At 47.1% G+C, this 17,998-nt stretch overlaps 1 long non-coding RNA gene across 2 annotated transcripts in view; it reads left to right on the forward strand.

The window, feature by feature from the left end:
• Nucleotides 1–17,998, forward strand: part of LOC144737510 (uncharacterized) — an 81,340-nt gene that overhangs the window by 21,947 nt on the left and 41,395 nt on the right. For both annotated transcript variants that reach the window (XR_013589010.1, XR_013589009.1), the window contains exons 2-4: nucleotides 2,133–7,035; nucleotides 7,265–7,351; nucleotides 10,163–17,893. This is a non-coding gene — a long non-coding RNA (uncharacterized LOC144737510). The remainder of the gene's footprint in view (nucleotides 1–2,132; nucleotides 7,036–7,264; nucleotides 7,352–10,162; nucleotides 17,894–17,998) is intronic.

The raw sequence follows: 17,998 nt of genomic DNA on the forward strand, positions 1-17,998 counted from the left end.
TCACAAGCCCTCTGATGTTGACGTGTAGAACACCAACACCTTTTCTGCCAGAAAAATCTACGTAATTATACGTTTTCTTTGAGCCAGGATGAAGCTCAATACCACACAGAAATACGAAAATTAGAATTAATAGTTTGCACAGGTATTTTCTGTGAAAGGATGAAGAGAACCTTGGACGAATATCAGCAACTCGCAGATGGTGATAGTCTTAAGAGCAGAATGAAGTTTGGAAGGAGTGCTGGTGAAGTAATGGGACAAAGATAGGGTTGAAAAGGATTCAATGGAGTGTATAATTGTCTATACGCTGTTTCATTAGCAGGTGTAGTGGCAAATTGAGCAACAAGTATGGACGCGAAGTAACGAGGGTAGCCGTTTGTAGAGTTGAGTGTGGCACTAGATATGGCCGGGAGGGACAACAGTAGGATATACAGCAGGAGAATTGCCATCTTTAAAATATCAGGGGTATACTCTTAGTTCTTTCGGTAAAGTCACGTAGGTAAAAAATGAAATAAAAATGTATAAAAATAAAACAATGAAAATCACGACGTCGTGCTTTTCATTGTTTTATTTGTATTAATTTTTATTTCATTTTTTACCTACGTGACTTTACCGAAATAACTAAGAGTATGAATCCTTGCAGTCACGAAAGCTTCAAATCTAGAATGAATATCAGGGGTACACACAGTTTAACACATAAGCGAAAAATATATATACTTGTAGGCCGAGCGCGAGAAACGTCTTGCCGCACTCGCCACACATGCACGGCTTCTCACCCGTGTGCTCGAGTTTTTGGAGATGAGCACCGCCCTCAATGTGACATCCGAGCAAGAGATCACTATTGGCCACAACATTGGAGGTGACGCGGAAGAGGTTGGCGCGCTCATTTATGGCCTTGAGCTTCTCGCTGCACTCGGGCGGCAGCTGAAGGTTTTCCAGGTCGTTGAACGAGCGCTGGAGGGCAGCTCCGTGCTTGCCGATCAGGTCGTTGCATGTGCTCATATCCTCGAGCTTGGAAGACAGCGAGCGGAGCGTGGTCTGCAGTTCCCTCTTTGCCGGCCTGTGCGCCTGATTTCTCATCGCCCGAGTCATAAGCTTGCAGCACGCTTGTAGAGCCAGCCCTCCTTCACCACTGTCACCTCTGCCATGGCGACGATGGCGTTGTAGTCCTTCTGCCTTGGCTCTCTCGGTCTGCTCAAGCACTCCGCCACAGACTCTCCGTGCACTTCACACGAGCATGAGCGATGCGTCACTCCTCACCACCACGACCACGGCGGTCCGTAGGGCCCTGGGTGCTGCTCCCTGTGACTTCGGGAGACAAAGGCGGCCGGGCCTGGTTCTACCCACACACCTCCTCCTGTGCCATGCCAGCCCCTATTTATATTACTCGGGAACAGCACGTTAAGGCTAAATGTGGGTCTTCGTCGAGTGTGGTTGTGTGCAAGTCAACCCGTGGCACCTGGGTCGTGCACATAGCCTGGCACAAGCGTCGTGGTGACATCACCGCCACTTAGCGGCAAATTGCGGTTGTCACCATTTGTGTGTGGGTGTTTGTGAGTGTTGAGTTGAATATCTGCGCTTTTTGTTACGTCCTGGGAGTCCTGCCTACAACCCGTCCTGGGTGTCACCAGGCCGCCTCGTGTGAGCAGCTCACAAACCTACGTTGAACTTCTTTCGCACCGTACACAGCTGACCGCGATAATCGGAGGTGCGGGGGAAGGACAACAAACTAAGCACGCAAACAAACTGTTCTAGAGAAAATAGTTTTCAATCTGCCCCAGTGGCTTCCTCATATTCATTCATAAACTGTAAAAGATAATACATTCGCAATATGAAAAGCTTGTAGCCTAGGGCTTTAGACAATGCGCTGGCGAACTAGCTGTTTTAGACTAATTTCCGGGTGCTGATTCCAAATCTGATCTCAGATTTGCTCTATCACATCTCATTTTTATGCTATCGGCATACCCCATTTTCATTGATTTTACCCGAAATTAACTCTGTCACTTATGATTGCAAGTTGTTGCGAGTCAGTGACTGCTTTAGTGTTAAAATATGGTGCTGTATTTTTAGGATAGTGTGTTTATAATATCATTTTATGTAGATATCCACATTTATTTAATATTTTTCTTCTGCAGGACGTGATCGAACAATGGCTACAACATCCGAAAGGAAATGCAGTAATGGCCCAGATATCTTCTACTACATCTGTGGCAGCTTCACTTTGCAGGATCAAAGGTGCAACATCAATACCTTTGTCAAGAAGGTTTATCTTGCCTACTTAAAAAATTGGGCTCCTCACAAAGTGTGTAAAATCTGTGTTGAAACTTTGCGATCATGGTCTAAAGGAAAGAATGCTAAGCTGAAGTTTGGTGTGCCAATGGTTAGGAGAGAACCTACAAACCATTTGGATAACTGCTACTTCTGCCTTGTCAATGTAAAAGGTTTCAATAAGAAAAACAAACAACATTTACAATACCCAGATATCCCATCTACCAGATGACCAGTTGAGCACTGTGAGGAAATACTTGTGCCTGTATTTACTGAGCTACCAGAGATTTATGCTGAATCCCTCAGTTTACCTGTTTATACAGATGATGATGATGCTCAGATAGAATATACGTCATCTGATGCAGATTGTGATAAAATGTATCTGTTTAGTCAGCCTGAATTGAATGATCTTGTAAGATATTTGTATTTGCCAAAGCAGTCTGCTGAATTGTTGGCTTCCAGGCTGCAAGAGAAAGGACTACTCAGACCTGGTACTACTGTCCCCTTTTATCGTAACAGAGAAGCAGTACTTCCATTCAGATGGTCAACTTGTTTATTGTAATGATGTTGAAGGGCTTCTTCTCAATATGGGACTGCCCGTATATGATTAAAGTGAATGGAGACTTTTTATTGACAGTAGTAAAAGGAGTTTGAAATGTGTTACTTCACAACAGAAATATATATGGTTCAATCCCAATAGGACACTGTAAAAATGAATGAAGAATATGCCAACATCAAGATTGTTCTGGATAGATTGGAATACCATGTTCATGGATGGCTAATTTGTGTTGATTTGAAAATGGTTAATTTTCTGCTGGGTCAGCAAGGAGGTCACACCAAATACCCTTGTTTCCTGTGCTACTGGGACAGTAGGGCTACATTAGAATACTGGGTTAAACAGAACTGGCCATCAAGAATCAGTTTGACGCCTGGTGACAAGAACATCAAGAATGAGCCTCTGGTTGATAGGAATAAAATTGTATTTCCCCCACTGCACATAAAACTTGGGTTAATGAAGCAATTCGTCAAAGCTCTTGATCACACTGGAGACTGCTTCAGCTATATATGTTCAACCTTTTGAAGTCTCAGTGCCGAGAAGAAAAGGCAGGAATATTTGTTGGCCCTCAAATAAGAACACTCATCAGGGATCCACACTTTGTTACAACAACGACTGCGGCAGAGGCTAGAGCTTGGAATGCATTATCTGATGTGGTGCGGAATTTCCTTGGGAACAGGAAAGTGGACAACTATCGAGAGATTGTGGAGGAGCTGCTCTTGAGTTTCCAAGCACTTGGATGTAGAATGAGAATCAAGGTTACATAGTCACTTGGCTCAGTTTCCAGAGAACATGGGTCACGTGAGCAAAGAGCAAGGTGAACGCTTTCGTCAAGACATTAAAGTTATGGAAGAACGTTACCAAGACCATATGGGACTCAAACATGATGGCAGATTAATGCTGGTCCTTGATGAGAGACATTCCACAAGCTGTACATCGGAGATCGTCAAAGAAGAGGTCGTTTATGGAGATGTAACATCACTATTGTGAATGACCTTTTTGTACATATTTTTATTATCTTCACAATTCAATTCTTACATCTATATATATAAAATCGCAAATCTGTCTGTCTGTCTGTGTGTCTGTGTGTCGCCGGACCATACGCAGTTTCATTGGACGGCGGTTGCCCCTGGCAACGGGTAGCGACGCATTCGCTGCGGGGTGGACGCCATTTTTAATTCCCGTTAAAATATGCGCACGCATTAACACGCGACTCTGAGGTAAATTCATCAAAGTTTCACGTCCTCTTCACTCCCCCCCCCACCACAATGTGTGCAATTACTATTATAGGGTCGGTAGATAATAAAATTATAGCGATTAGACAGTATTATTGTAGCGCAGGGGGGGGGGGGGGTACCGGACCCAGTACCCAGCCTCAGCCGGGTGGGCAATTTAGGCGAGGCCGGAGGCTCTGCACGGTACTAGGCCTCGACACCCCACCACACTATAGGCCGTACATATTACTGCACAGAGGCCCAGGAGATCGTGGCTGGTGGGGGGTGTGGTAGCAGCCCATCTGTGTATATATGTAAGGTTATTAAGAAATATATTTTTCACCCGGGCAACGCCGGGTACTTATGCTAGTGGTAATATACATTCACTCACATTGATATGCAGTCACTCTCACAACTTTGTGCTACGGCTCATTAAATGTTTGTTTCATTATTATTGTATCTTATCTTATTCTTGTATGGATGATTGAACATGCAATATTTCATATCCCAAAAATCTGATGTGATAGACAAAAACTGATGCCAGATTTGGAATCAGCACCCCAAAATTACCTTAAAACCGTTGGAATACCTTATGCCAGAAAAAGTGTGACCAGTGTAATTTTTTACTCAATAAACAAATAAAAATAAACCCAACATTTCAATAAATATCCTTGTATTTGTATTACAATAAATATAGACACGTACATTTATATTTGAAAGTGCATAAATGTACACAAATTAACAAAAAAACAATACAAAAGCGGAGTGCTTTAGTCAAGGCACTAACGGACTAGGCCCTAAATCACATTCAAACTCATTAACACTAAATAAACGTAATCTTGTTCTCTCTGCCTGTGTCCTTTCTTTGGAATTTTCACACTTAAATTCTAACTTAGCAATCTTTGAAATACGTAATCAACCGGGCTATGCGTTAATTGTGTGCTGACCGACTCTCTGTGTTGCATTACATTACATTTCGATATTTTACTAGGTTATTTAATTTTAGTGTGCCTTTCTAATTTTCAAGCTTGTGTACCGTACCACGTTGCCATCTTGCTTACCGCTGTCTGTTCTCTCTGCCTGGGTCCTCTCTGGAATTTTCACACTTAAATTCTAACTTAGCAATCTTTCAAATACGTAATCAACCGGGCTATGCGTTAATTGTGTGTTGACCGACTCTCTGTGTTGCATTACATTACATTTCGATATTTTACTAGGTTATTTAATTTTAGTGTCTTTCTCCTGATTTTCAAGCTTGCATGCCATGCCGCGTCGTCATCTTACTTGCAGCAGCATCACGTTGCCGTCCACTCATTGACATGCTAATTTTTTCTCTGCCCCCTCCCTCTCTCCGCCCCCGCCCCCCTCTCTATATTTAAGGCACCGTCACAGAAACGACCTCTCTCTTTGTGCCGATATGTGTCCTCTCTCTGTGTCCTTGTGATGTCTGTCTGCTTGTATGTCTATAGTTTTCTAGTTAGATTTTTGTTGCTATTTCTTTTATGCCTGATGATGATTGCTTGTGTTGCAATCGAAACGTCGTAATATGGTATTATTTAATTTATTATTTTATCTTTAGACGTGACTTAACCGAAAGAACCAAAGAATAAATAAACGTAGTTAATAAAACTTACAATTAGAATAAATAAACATTCATTTGTATTGTAATGAATACCGTAATGAATACAGACACGTACATTTATATTGACATTCACGAGAGAGATGAAGGAAAGTCATGATTACGGACAAATGGAAAAAGAACACGATTAAACCCCCCTGCACGCGCCAATGTAAACACACACAGCTCACTCACACAGCTCACTCACACTCACTCACACTGACTCACTCACACTGACTCACTCAAACTGACTCACTCACACAGCTCACTCACACAGCTCACTCACACTGACTCACTCACACTGACTCACACTCACTCACACTGACTCACACTCACTCACACTGACTCACTCACACAGCTCACTCACACAGCTCATGCACACAGCTCACACAGCTCACTCACACAGCTCACTCACACAGCTCACTTACACTGACTTACTCACACTGACTCACTCACACTCACACAGCTCACTCACACACAGCTCACTCACACACACAGCTCACTCTCACTCACAGCTCACTCACACATGCAGCTCATTCTCACTCATTCTCACACACATGTTATACAGTTATACTCACGCAGCACAACTCACGCCGCCGCACACGCCGTTCGTGAGCACCTAACACAAAGATCCCTGTATAGCCTTAACAGACTGTAGGGGCAAGTGCTGTTAGCGAGCACCTAATAAGGGTGGGACGGCACACGAGGGGTGGGTGGCCAGCACCACGCCCGGCCGCCTTTGTCTCCCTCGTGGCGATGTTTACACACCGCACCGGGTCCTCGTTTGAGGCTGAGTCGACGTAGGGGAGGCTCAGGACCGGTTCAGAGACTCGTCACTGGCGGTGTTGGCCACGAGCGGGAATGGAACTCGGCTGGTCGGTGCGGAGCGCGGCGCTCACCACGCCACTGCCGCTCCCCTTCTGTCAACAAACTTGAACTTTGACCCCGCTCTTTGACGTCACCGCTTAGCGTGACCTCATCGGCGTCAAACGCCCGCAGAAGTAGACCTTGCTAGTGACGTCATGTCACCCACTAACGACCATCGCGCTCTTGAGAGTGACGTCACCTCCGTTCGGCCACTGCCGATATCTGTTCCAGTGCCAATCCTTATTTGGGCAAAGCTACGCCCAATTACTGGCCGCTCATTAACATAATTTATTCGTGAAAGCCGTCGCGAGTTTATTGCGACGAGTTTGGCACCAGCGCCCCACCCCTCCGACGTATGGGCCGGGCTCATTAACATAATTCATTTAAGTTAACAGAGCCGCTCATTGTGGGAGGGGAGTGTATCGTACCCAGCAAGTGACGTCATGTCACCACTTGCTGCGTGACGTCACGCGGTAACAGGAAGTTACTGCTCCGCCCGTCCACTGAAATCCGAGGTGAGAAATTCTCATCGCGGTTGTGGTTCTTGTGGTAGTGGTGGTGGTTGTGGTTGTTTACCGAGGTAGAGCCTCGCTCTCTCTCGTAGGGATGTCAATTGAGTAGCAGCGAGCATGGAAGCGATGCCCTCGCCTGATCGCATTTGCTTCAATTCTCTCGCTTAAATTGAATTTGTCTTGACCTGGCTCACTACTTTGTAACTTTGTTTTACTTTAAATATTCACGCAGTTTTTTTCATATTTTACCAAGCCAAGCCCGCTTTAGCTGCTCTACCGCTCATGTTTTCAGAAGCGACCTACCCACAACAACAACAAGGTGAGGCTTGTCATCAGCGTGGCTGTGTTCACTCTCTGCATGTGGAGTGGGGACAACAGGAGGATCCGGAGGGAAATCCACGCGACCACGGGGATAGAGAGAGACACGCAAACTCCAAATATACAGCAGGCTTCAGGGTCGGAGAGGTTGTTAACATTTCACCACGGGGAGATAAGAGAGACACGCAGCCTCGGCTGTGTTGATTGATCCTCAATGAATTACTTGGTGGAGTAAGGAAGCATTAATACTGACCGGAAGAAAGGTGGCCAGGCATGGGTCTGGACACACCACCACCTGTTAACCATGCCAGTGTGTGACAGCGTCAAGTGTGTGTTTGCAGTAAAGTCTATTAACTCTTGAACACGGAGGTTACATCAAAACAATAGTTTGTTTTTGTTTTCCTCTGGAACTCTTTGTAAGAATGGAAACAGTCAGGAAGTTAACACAGCACACACATGCAGCTGAAGTCAGATCTGTTCATCCCAGCATGCAAGGACATCGTGAGCCTGGCTGGCTTCACACCTCTAAGTTGCGATTAATTTATGCATTTCTGCATAACACTATTAGTTTTATTTTCAACACCTTTTGCTATGTCAGTGGAATTTAGCTTTTAGAAATGTTTATTTTGTAGCCAGACAGCCAAAATTCTATGCTTGGATTCATATTATTAGGTGTTTTCGGTAAAGTCACGTAGGTAAAACATTAAAATTAATAAAAGTAAAATAAAATAAAAATCACGACGTTTCGGAGGCAACACAAGTCTCCGTCATCAGGTGGGACCGTCACAGCCTGATTCGCTGCATCAAGTGAGGCAATGATTTAAGATGTAATCCCTTAAAAACAAGTTGAGGGGGGGAGGAGAGGGGGGGGGAGCTCATCAGAATGTGATAGCCAATGAATGGAACGCATCGGGAGGGGGAGGGGGGGCGGGGCTTAAAGACGGCACGAAGTGCCAAGTAGAACGCATCGGGAGGGGGGGCGGGGCCAAAAGAGAGTTTGGGGTGTAAGTGTACGTTGGCATGTGTGTGTACAAGCACCTGTTGATACACATGATAGAAAAGAACGAAAATGCCCATGTTTATACCAGTGCTGGCTGAACAATGAAGAGAGTACTGTTAAACACTGGGGATGTTAACACTCGGTAAAGTAAAGTAAAATAGTGCCTGTCAGATAAGATGGTCCAAAAATGTGTAATTAAGTCTTTTTTGCGTGGTTGATAACATCTTTCCAATGATTACTAAGTTTGTACCCATCATCACGGTTGAAATTATGTCTGTGTTTGTATATTTGTATGGCCTCGTGTACAAACCTTTGATGGTAGCCAGGAGGTTTGCAGAGAACCTTGGTCTCGGAAAAGACAATTTCATGAGAGCCCACCGAGTTGTAGCAATGATCAGCAACGGCCGAAGAATCAGTTCTGCCGTGTTTCAGATCTAACTTGTGCTCGCGGACACGATCAGAAACATGACGTTTCGTTTCTCCAATGTAGCAATCACCACAAATGCAACTCAATTTATAGACTCCAGGATACTGTAAGTCAGGAACGACATCCTTCACAGATGGAATCAGATCACGGATTTTATGCACTGTACTGAATCGGACTTGGATCTTATGTTTGTTTAGAATTTTGGAGATCTTTTTGGTCACGCCTGCTATGTAAGGTAACGTGATAGTTTTGGTCGGAGTTTCAAGTGGCTGTTTCTGTGTGGTGGGAGAAACAGCTTGGCGGATAGTGCGGTCAGAGTATCCGTTCATCCTGAGGGCCCAATGTACATGTCTTAATTCACCGGTCAGGTGGTGTTGGTCAGAAATGCCATGGGCTCTGTGGTATAGCGTTTTGATGAGAGAATTCTTTTGAGATGGGTGGTGGTGGGAATCCGGTTTCAAGTAGGAATCTGTGTGGGTGGCTTTCCTGTAGAAAATGTCCCAAGGATCTGTCAGGCCTCCTCTCAAACAGAATATCCAAGAATGGTAGTTTACCGACTTTCTCCACTTCCATGGTGAATCTGATGGATGGGTGTCTAGAATTGATGTGGTCCAAGAAGTGGTTCAATGCTGGGAGGCCATGTGGCCAGATGACGAAAGTGTCATCCACATACCTCTTCCACAGGGAAGGATGCAGGGTGGATGTCTGGATGGCGTCTGATTTAAACTTTTCCATGAACATGTTGGCTATAACTGGTGACAAGGGGGAGCCCATAGGGGTACCCTCATTCTGTTTGTAGAAGGTGCCATTCCAGGTAAAATAGGTGTTGGTGAGGCAATGCCTAACCAGCGCAGGTACATCAGAATTCAATCCATGTTGGACTAAGTCCTCAAATATTGTTAGGGTGTCCGGTACTGGGACTTTGGAAAACAAAGATACTACATCAAAGCTGACGAGGATGTCATCAGGAGATAGTACCATGTCTCTAACCATAGAGACCAATTGGGTTGAGTTGAGTACTGCCGAAGAGGTCTTGCCTGTGAAGGGGAGCAGAGTATCTGATAGAAAACGGGCCAGTTTGTACGTAGGAGAGTTTATCGTCGACACGATGGGTCGTAGCGGGGTGCCTTCTTTATGGATTTTGGGAAGACCATAGAGTCTGGGAGGTCTTGCCGCCGATGGTTTTAGAGAGGGCTTCCAGGCATGTTTGTGACTATTTGCCTTCTCATTGTGTGCCATAACAACCTGTGTGATGAATTTGGGACACTTTTTCACTATATCATGAATATATGAATAGGTATAGACGTTTGACTGTGTATATATGCATTCCTCTGTGCATCGATACTGACGTGTAGATGGTGTTGATATTTTTTTTCTGTCTGCAGCTGTCACTTCTTCTGCAGAATTAGTCTAATGGAGCAAAGGCACTCCGCGCGGCTCGGTGCATACAGCACGGATCGTACTGGAAATTTGACACGGCACCAGAGAACACACACGGGAGAGAAACCCTTCAAGTGCAGTGTGTGTGGAAAGGCGTTTGCACAGTCATCTACTATTGTAATGCACCAGAGAACACACACGGGAGAGAAATCCTTCAAGTGCAGTGTGTGTGGGAAGGCATTTGCACATTCAATTTCTCTTGGAGCACACCACAGAACACACACAGGAGAGAAACCCTTCAGGTGCAGTGTGTGTGGGAAGGCGTTTGCACATTCATCTACTCTTGTAATACATCAGAGAACACACACAGGAGAGAAACCCTTCAGGTGCAGTGTGTGTGGGATAGCGTTTACAATTTCATCTACTCTTGTAACACACCAGAGAACACATACTGGAGAGAAACCCTTCAGGTTCAGTGTGTGTGGGAAGGCGTTTGCACAGTCATCTGTTCTTAAAACACACCAGAGAACTCACACGGGACATAAACCCTTCAAGTGCAGTGTGTGTGGGAAGGCGTTTGCACAGTCATCTGTTCTTAAAACACACCAGAGAACTCACACGGGACATAAACCCTTCAAGTGCAGTGTGTGGGAAGGCGTTTACAGTTTCATCTGCTCTTGTACAACACCAGAGAACACACACAGGAGAAAACCCCTTCAGGTGCAGTGTGTGTGGGAAAGCGTTTGCACAGTCATCTGCTCATGTAGAACACCAGAGAACACACACGGGAGATAAACCCTTCAATTGCAGTGTATGTGGAAAGGCGTTTACAGTTTCATTTGCTCTTGTACAACACCAGAGAACGCACACAGGAGAGAAACCCTTCAAGTGCAGTGTGTGTGGGAAGGCGTTTGCACAGTCATCTGCTCTTGTACAACACCAGAGAACACACACAGGAGAGAAACCCTTCAGGTGCAGTGTGTGCGGGAAGACGTTTTCACAGTTATCAAATCTTCAAAGACACCAGAGAACACACAAGCATCAGAAGATTCACAAGGAGTGGAGTCTGAAATCCGCTTGTGAAAGTCAAAGTGCCGCAATGAGCCCATCCCTCATGAAACAAGAACCGGAAGAAAATCCCAGCTTGGGCACTTTTAAAGGTATCGAGGTGAAATATGAAGAGGTGAAGGTGAAATATGAAGAAGTGATGGTGAAAAGCGAAGAAGTGAAGGTAAAATGTGAAGATGAAGAGTCAACTCAAAAATCGGACTTTCACATCGATGGAGGCAACGTGAAGCAGGAGGCTAATTCTCACTGCGAGGCAGAGCAAGGCAACTCCTAGCAGTTGGTGGAAGTGGAGGTGTGGGTGGACTTCCTCCGAGACAATACAAAGTCAAATGGAGACCCGGTAGATGTGTAAGTGTGAGACGATGTCGCTCCAATAGACGCACCTTTGTCACAGGCCTTTAATTACAAGAATGTGAAGTTGAACTCAATTTCTAGGTGCAACCTGCAGGGTAAGAGCAGCCAGTCTTTGTGGACCTGTGGGTTGCGTAGATCTCTAACCAGGAGCGATAGCCAATAAGCTCCCAAGCTTTTGCTATGTTATCATGATTGCATTTTTATTGTGCTTGCTTAATCGCCTCGGAAATTCTGAGTTTTTTTTATCGTATATCGTCTCAAACACTCGAAGAGCATCCCCAAGTAGCAGCTGCCTCTGTGTGGCACAAGGAGGTGGCCCTGCACCGGTGGCCCTGCACCGGTGGCCCTGCACCGGTGGCCCTGCACCCGCCTGCATGTGGACAAGAGCCTGTCAGTAGCGGGCAATGGTTTGTGGCATCTTGGTTGTGGAGTTTGTTGGTAATGTTTAGAATTTCATCAATTTTGACCCAGACGCCAGCATGCAATGGCCTACTCGTTTTGAATGACACAATAGTATGTTGTACATATACTGGTAAGCAGACGGTGTGTATTTTTTTAAATAGCTTCTTGTTAATTCGATGTAACCTGATGCAGCGTATTTCAGTGCAGTAATTAAATTTGGTTAAAATGACTCAATAATTTAGAATGAATACTTATCTGATTTTGTCTATAAGGGTAAAACATTGAATAAGTGATGTTAGATTTGAAGTTTTCGTGACTGCAGGTATCCATACTCTTTGGTTCTTTCGGTAAAGTCACGTAGGTATAAAATGAAAATAAATTAAATCACAACGTCTTGGGCTCAACACAAGCGTCCGTCATCAGGTGGGACAACCACAGCAAGAAGCAACTGCTGAAGTGGGCAAAAGAGGTGCTATTGTCTTCCTAAGATGCGTAAAGAAGGCTCTTCATTTCGGCCCACACACAAAGCTCACTTTCACACAGCTCACACACACAGCTGACTTTCTCACAGCTCACTCATACACAGCTCACTCACACTGACTCATACTGACTCACTCTCACAAACAGCTCACACAGCTCACTCACACGGACTCACACACAGCTCACTCACACTCTCACAGCTCATTCTCTCACACAGCTCACTCACACTGACTCACACTGACTCACACTCTCACAGCTCATTCTCTCACACAGCTCACGCTCACGCAGTTCACTCTCACACCCAGCTCACAGCTCGCTCACACTGACTCACACAGCTCACACACAGCTCACTCACACAGCTCACTCACATACACAGCTCACTCGCACAGCTCACACAGCTCGCTCACACACAGCTCGCTCACACACAGCTTGCTCACACACAGCTCGCTCACACACACAGCTCACTCACACTGACACACACGCAGCTCACACTGACACAGCTTACAGCTCACACTGACACAGCTCACTCTCAGACAGTTCACTCACACAGCTCACTCGCACTGATTTACACTCATGCAGCTCGCACACAGCTCATTCTCTCACAACTCGCACACACACAAAGCTCACACACAGCTCACTCACACACACAGCTCACTCATACACACAGCTCACAGCTCACTCTCACATACAGCTCACTCATACAGCTCACACTCACTCATACTGACTTACTCTCACACACAGCTCACTCACACTGACTCACACTGACTCACAGCTCACTCGCACACAGCTCACTCACACACAGCTCACTCACTCAGCTCACCTTCACACAGCTCACACAGCTCACTCAAACTGACTCACACACAGCTCACACTGAATCACGCACTCTCACATACAGCTCATACACACAGCTCACTCACACTGACTCACACACACAGCTCACACTGACTCGGACACACGGCTCACTCACACTGACACACACACTCGCACGCAGCTCACACACAGCTCATTCTCTCTTACAAACAGATCACTCTCACACAGCTCACTCACACAGCTCACTGACCCTGACTCACACACAGCTCACTCGCACTGACTCACACACTCACGCAGCTCACACAGCTCATTCTCTCTTACACACAGCTCACTCACACACAGCTCACTCTCACACACAGCTCACACACACAGCTCACTCACACTGACACACACACAGCTCACTCTCCCACACAGCTCAATCACAGCTCACTCTCCCACACAGCTCAATCACAGCTCACTCTCACACAGCTCACACTCACAGCTCACTCACACACAGCTCAATCACACACAGCTCACTCACAGCTCACATGCACAGCTCACTCACACTGACTCACAAACAGCTCACACACACTCACACGCGGCTCACACACAGCTCATTCTCTCACAGCTCACACACAGCTCACACTGACTCACACACAGTCACTCACACTGATTCACACACACACACACGCAGCTCACACAGCTCATTCTCTCACACACCCAAGTCACACACAGCTCACTCAAACACAGCTCATTTTCACACACAGCTCACTCACACACAGCTCAATCACACATACAGCTCACTCATGCACACAGCTCACTCACACACCTCTCACACACAGCTCAATCACACACACAGCTCACTCTCACACACAGCTCACTCACACACAGCTCACTCACACTCACAGCTCACATGCACAGCTCACTGACACACGCAGCTCACACAGCTAATTCTCTCACACACAGCTCACTCACACACACAGCTCACCCTCACACAGCTCACTCTCACATACAGCTCACTCATACACACAGCTCACTCACACTCACACAAACAGCTCACACAGCTCACTCACACTGACTCACTCACACTGACTCACTCACACACAGCTCACTCACACTGACTCACTCACACTGACTCACTCACACAGCTCACACACACAGCTCACTCTCACACACAGCTCACTCACACACAGCTCACTCACATACACAGCTCACTCACACAGCTCACTCACAAACACAGCTCACTCACAGCTCACTCTCACACATACACAGCTCACTCACACTGACTCACACACACAGTTCACTCACACTGACACACACACACGCAGCTCACACAGCTCATTCACACACACAGCTCACTCTCTCACACAGCTCACTCCCACACACAACTCACTCACACACAGCTCACTCTCACACACAGCTCACTCTCACACACAGCTCACTCACACACAGCTCACTCACACACACAGCTCACTCACACTGACTCACACACACACACAGATCACTCACACTGACTCACACACACTCACATGCAGCTCACATACAGCTCATTCTCTCACACACAGCTCACTCACAGCTAACTCAAACACAAAGCTCACTCTCACACACAGCTCACTCTCACATGCAGCTCACTCATACACACAGCTCACTCACACTGACTCACACTGACTCACTCACACACACAGCTCACTCACACTGACTCACTCACACTGACTCACTCACACTGACTCACTCATACACACAGCTGACTCACACTGACTCACACACACAGCTCACTCACACTGACTCACACTGACTCACTCATACACACAGCTCACTCTCACACAGCTCACACACAGCTCACTCACACACACAGCTCACTCACACAGCTCACTCACACTGACTCACACTGACTCACTCATACACAGCTCACTCTCACACACAGCTCACACACAGCTCACTCACACACACAGCTCACTCACACACAGCTCAATCACACACACAGATCACTCACACACAGCTCACTCACACTAACACACACTCACAGCTCATTCTCTCACACACACAGCTGACTCACACACACAGCTCACTCACACACAGCTCACTCACACACAGCTCACTCACACACAGCTCACTCACAGCTCACTCTCTCACACACACAGCTCACTCACACACACACAGCTCATTCTCTCACACACACAGCTCACTCACAGCTCACACTGACTCATACACACACACAGCTCACTCTCACACACAGCTCACTCTCACATGCAGCTCACTCATACACACAGCTCACTCACACTGACTCACTCACACTGACTCACTCACACACAGCTCACTCACACTGACTCACTCACACTGACTCACTCATACACACAGCTCACTCACACTGACTCACTCACACACACAGCTCACTCACACTGACTCACACTGACTCACTCATACACACAGCTCACTCTCATACAGCTCACACACAGCTCACTCACACACAGCTCACTCACACAGCTCACTCTCACACACAGCTCAATCACACACACAGCTCACTCACACTGACTCACGCACACTCACACACAGCTCATTCTCTCACAGACAGCTGACACACACACAGCTCACCCTAACACACAGCTCACTCTCACATACAGCTCACTCACACTGACTCACACAAACAGCTCAAACAGCTCACTCACACTGACTCACACTGACTCACTCGCACACAGCTCACTCACAATGACTCACTCACACACAGCTCACTCACACACAGCTCACTCACACAGCTCACTCACACACAGCTCACTCTCACACACAGCTCACTCACATACACAGCTCACTCACACAGCTCACTCACACACAGCTCACTCACACACAGCTCACTCTCACACACAGCTCACACACATACACAGCTCACTCACACTGACTCACACACACAGTTGACTCACACTGACTCACACACACACGCAGCTCACACAGCTCATTCTCTCACACACACAGCTCACTCTCTCACACACCTCACTCCCACACACAGCTCACACACACACAGCTCACACACAGCTCACTCACACACACAGCTCACTCACACACAGCTCACTCTCACACACATCTCACTCACACACACAGCTCACTCACTCACATTGACTCACTCACACACACATCTCACTCACACTGACTCACACACACACACAGATCACTCACACTGACTCACACACATATGCAGCTCACATACAGCTCATTCTCTCACACACACAGCTCACTCACACTGACTCACACTCACTCATACACAGCTCACTCTCACACACAGCTCACACACAGCTCACTCACACACAGCTCACTCACACACAGCTCACTCACACACAGCTCAATCACACACAGCTCAATCACACACACAGATCACTCACATAGAGCTCACTCACACTGACTAACACACACTCACAGCTAATTCTCTCACACACACAGCTGACACACACACAGCTCACCCTCACACACAGCTTACTCACACACACAGCTCACTCACACACAGCTCACTCACAGCTCACTCTCTCACACACACAGCTTACTCACACACACAGCTCACTCACAGCTCACTCACACTGACTCATTCACACACACAGCTCACTCACACTGACACACACACTCACACGCAGCTCACACACAGCTCATTCTCTCACACACACAGCTCACTCACACACAGCTCACTCACACACAGCTCACTCTCACACACAGCTCACTCACACACACAGCTCACTCACATTGACTCACACACACAGCTCACTCAAACAGCTCACTCTCACACACAGCTCACTCTCACATACAGCTCACTCTCACATACAGCTCATTCTCACTCATTCTCACGCACAGGTCATACGCAGCACAACTCACACGCCGCCGCACACGCCGTTCGTGAGCACCTAACACAAAGATCCCCGTATAGCCTTAATAGACTGTAGGGGCAAGTGCTGTTAGCGAGCACCTAATAAGGGTGGGACGGCACACAAGGGGTGGGTGGCCAGCACCACGCCCGGTCGCCTTTGTCTCCCGCGTGGCGATGTTTACACACCGCACCGGGTCCTCGTTTGGGGCTGAGTCAACGTAGGGGAGGCTCAGGACCGGTTCAGAGACTCGTCACTGGCGGTGTTGGCCACGAGCGGGAATGGAACTCGGCTGGTCGGTGCAGAGCGCAGCGCTCACCACGACACTGCCGCTCCCCTTCTGTCAACAAACTTGAACTCTGACCCCGCTCTTTGACGTCACCGCTAAGCGTGACCTCATCAACGTCAAACGCCCGGGGAAGTAGACCTCGCTAGGGACGTCATGTCACCCACTACCGACCACCGCGCTCTTGAGAGTGACGTCACCTCCCCTCAGCCGCTGCCGATATCTGTTCCAGTGACAATCTTTATTCGGGCAAAACTACGCCCGGTGACTGGCCGCTCATTAACATAATATATTCGTGAAAGCAGTCGCGAGTTTATTGCGACGAGTCCGTCACCCGCGTCCCACCCCTCCTACAGATGGGCCGGCTCATTAGCATAATTTATTTAAATTAAACCGCTCATTGTGGGAGGGGAGTGTTTTCGTACCCCGCAAGTGACGTCATGTCACCTCCTACTGCCGCGTGACGTAGTAAGGTAACAGGAAGCTGCCGTTCCGCCCGTGCACTGAAATCCGAGGTGAGAAATTCTCATCGCGGTTGTGGTGGTTGTGGTTGTTTTGATGGTGATGGTTGTTGTTTACCGAGGTAGAGACTCGTTCTCTCTCTTGTTGGGATGTCAATT

This window comes from Lampetra planeri, chromosome 71 (genome assembly GCF_965212315.1).
Source record: "Lampetra planeri chromosome 71, kcLamPlan1.2.h2, whole genome shotgun sequence".
NCBI classification, from domain to species: domain Eukaryota; kingdom Metazoa; phylum Chordata; class Hyperoartia; order Petromyzontiformes; family Petromyzontidae; genus Lampetra; species Lampetra planeri.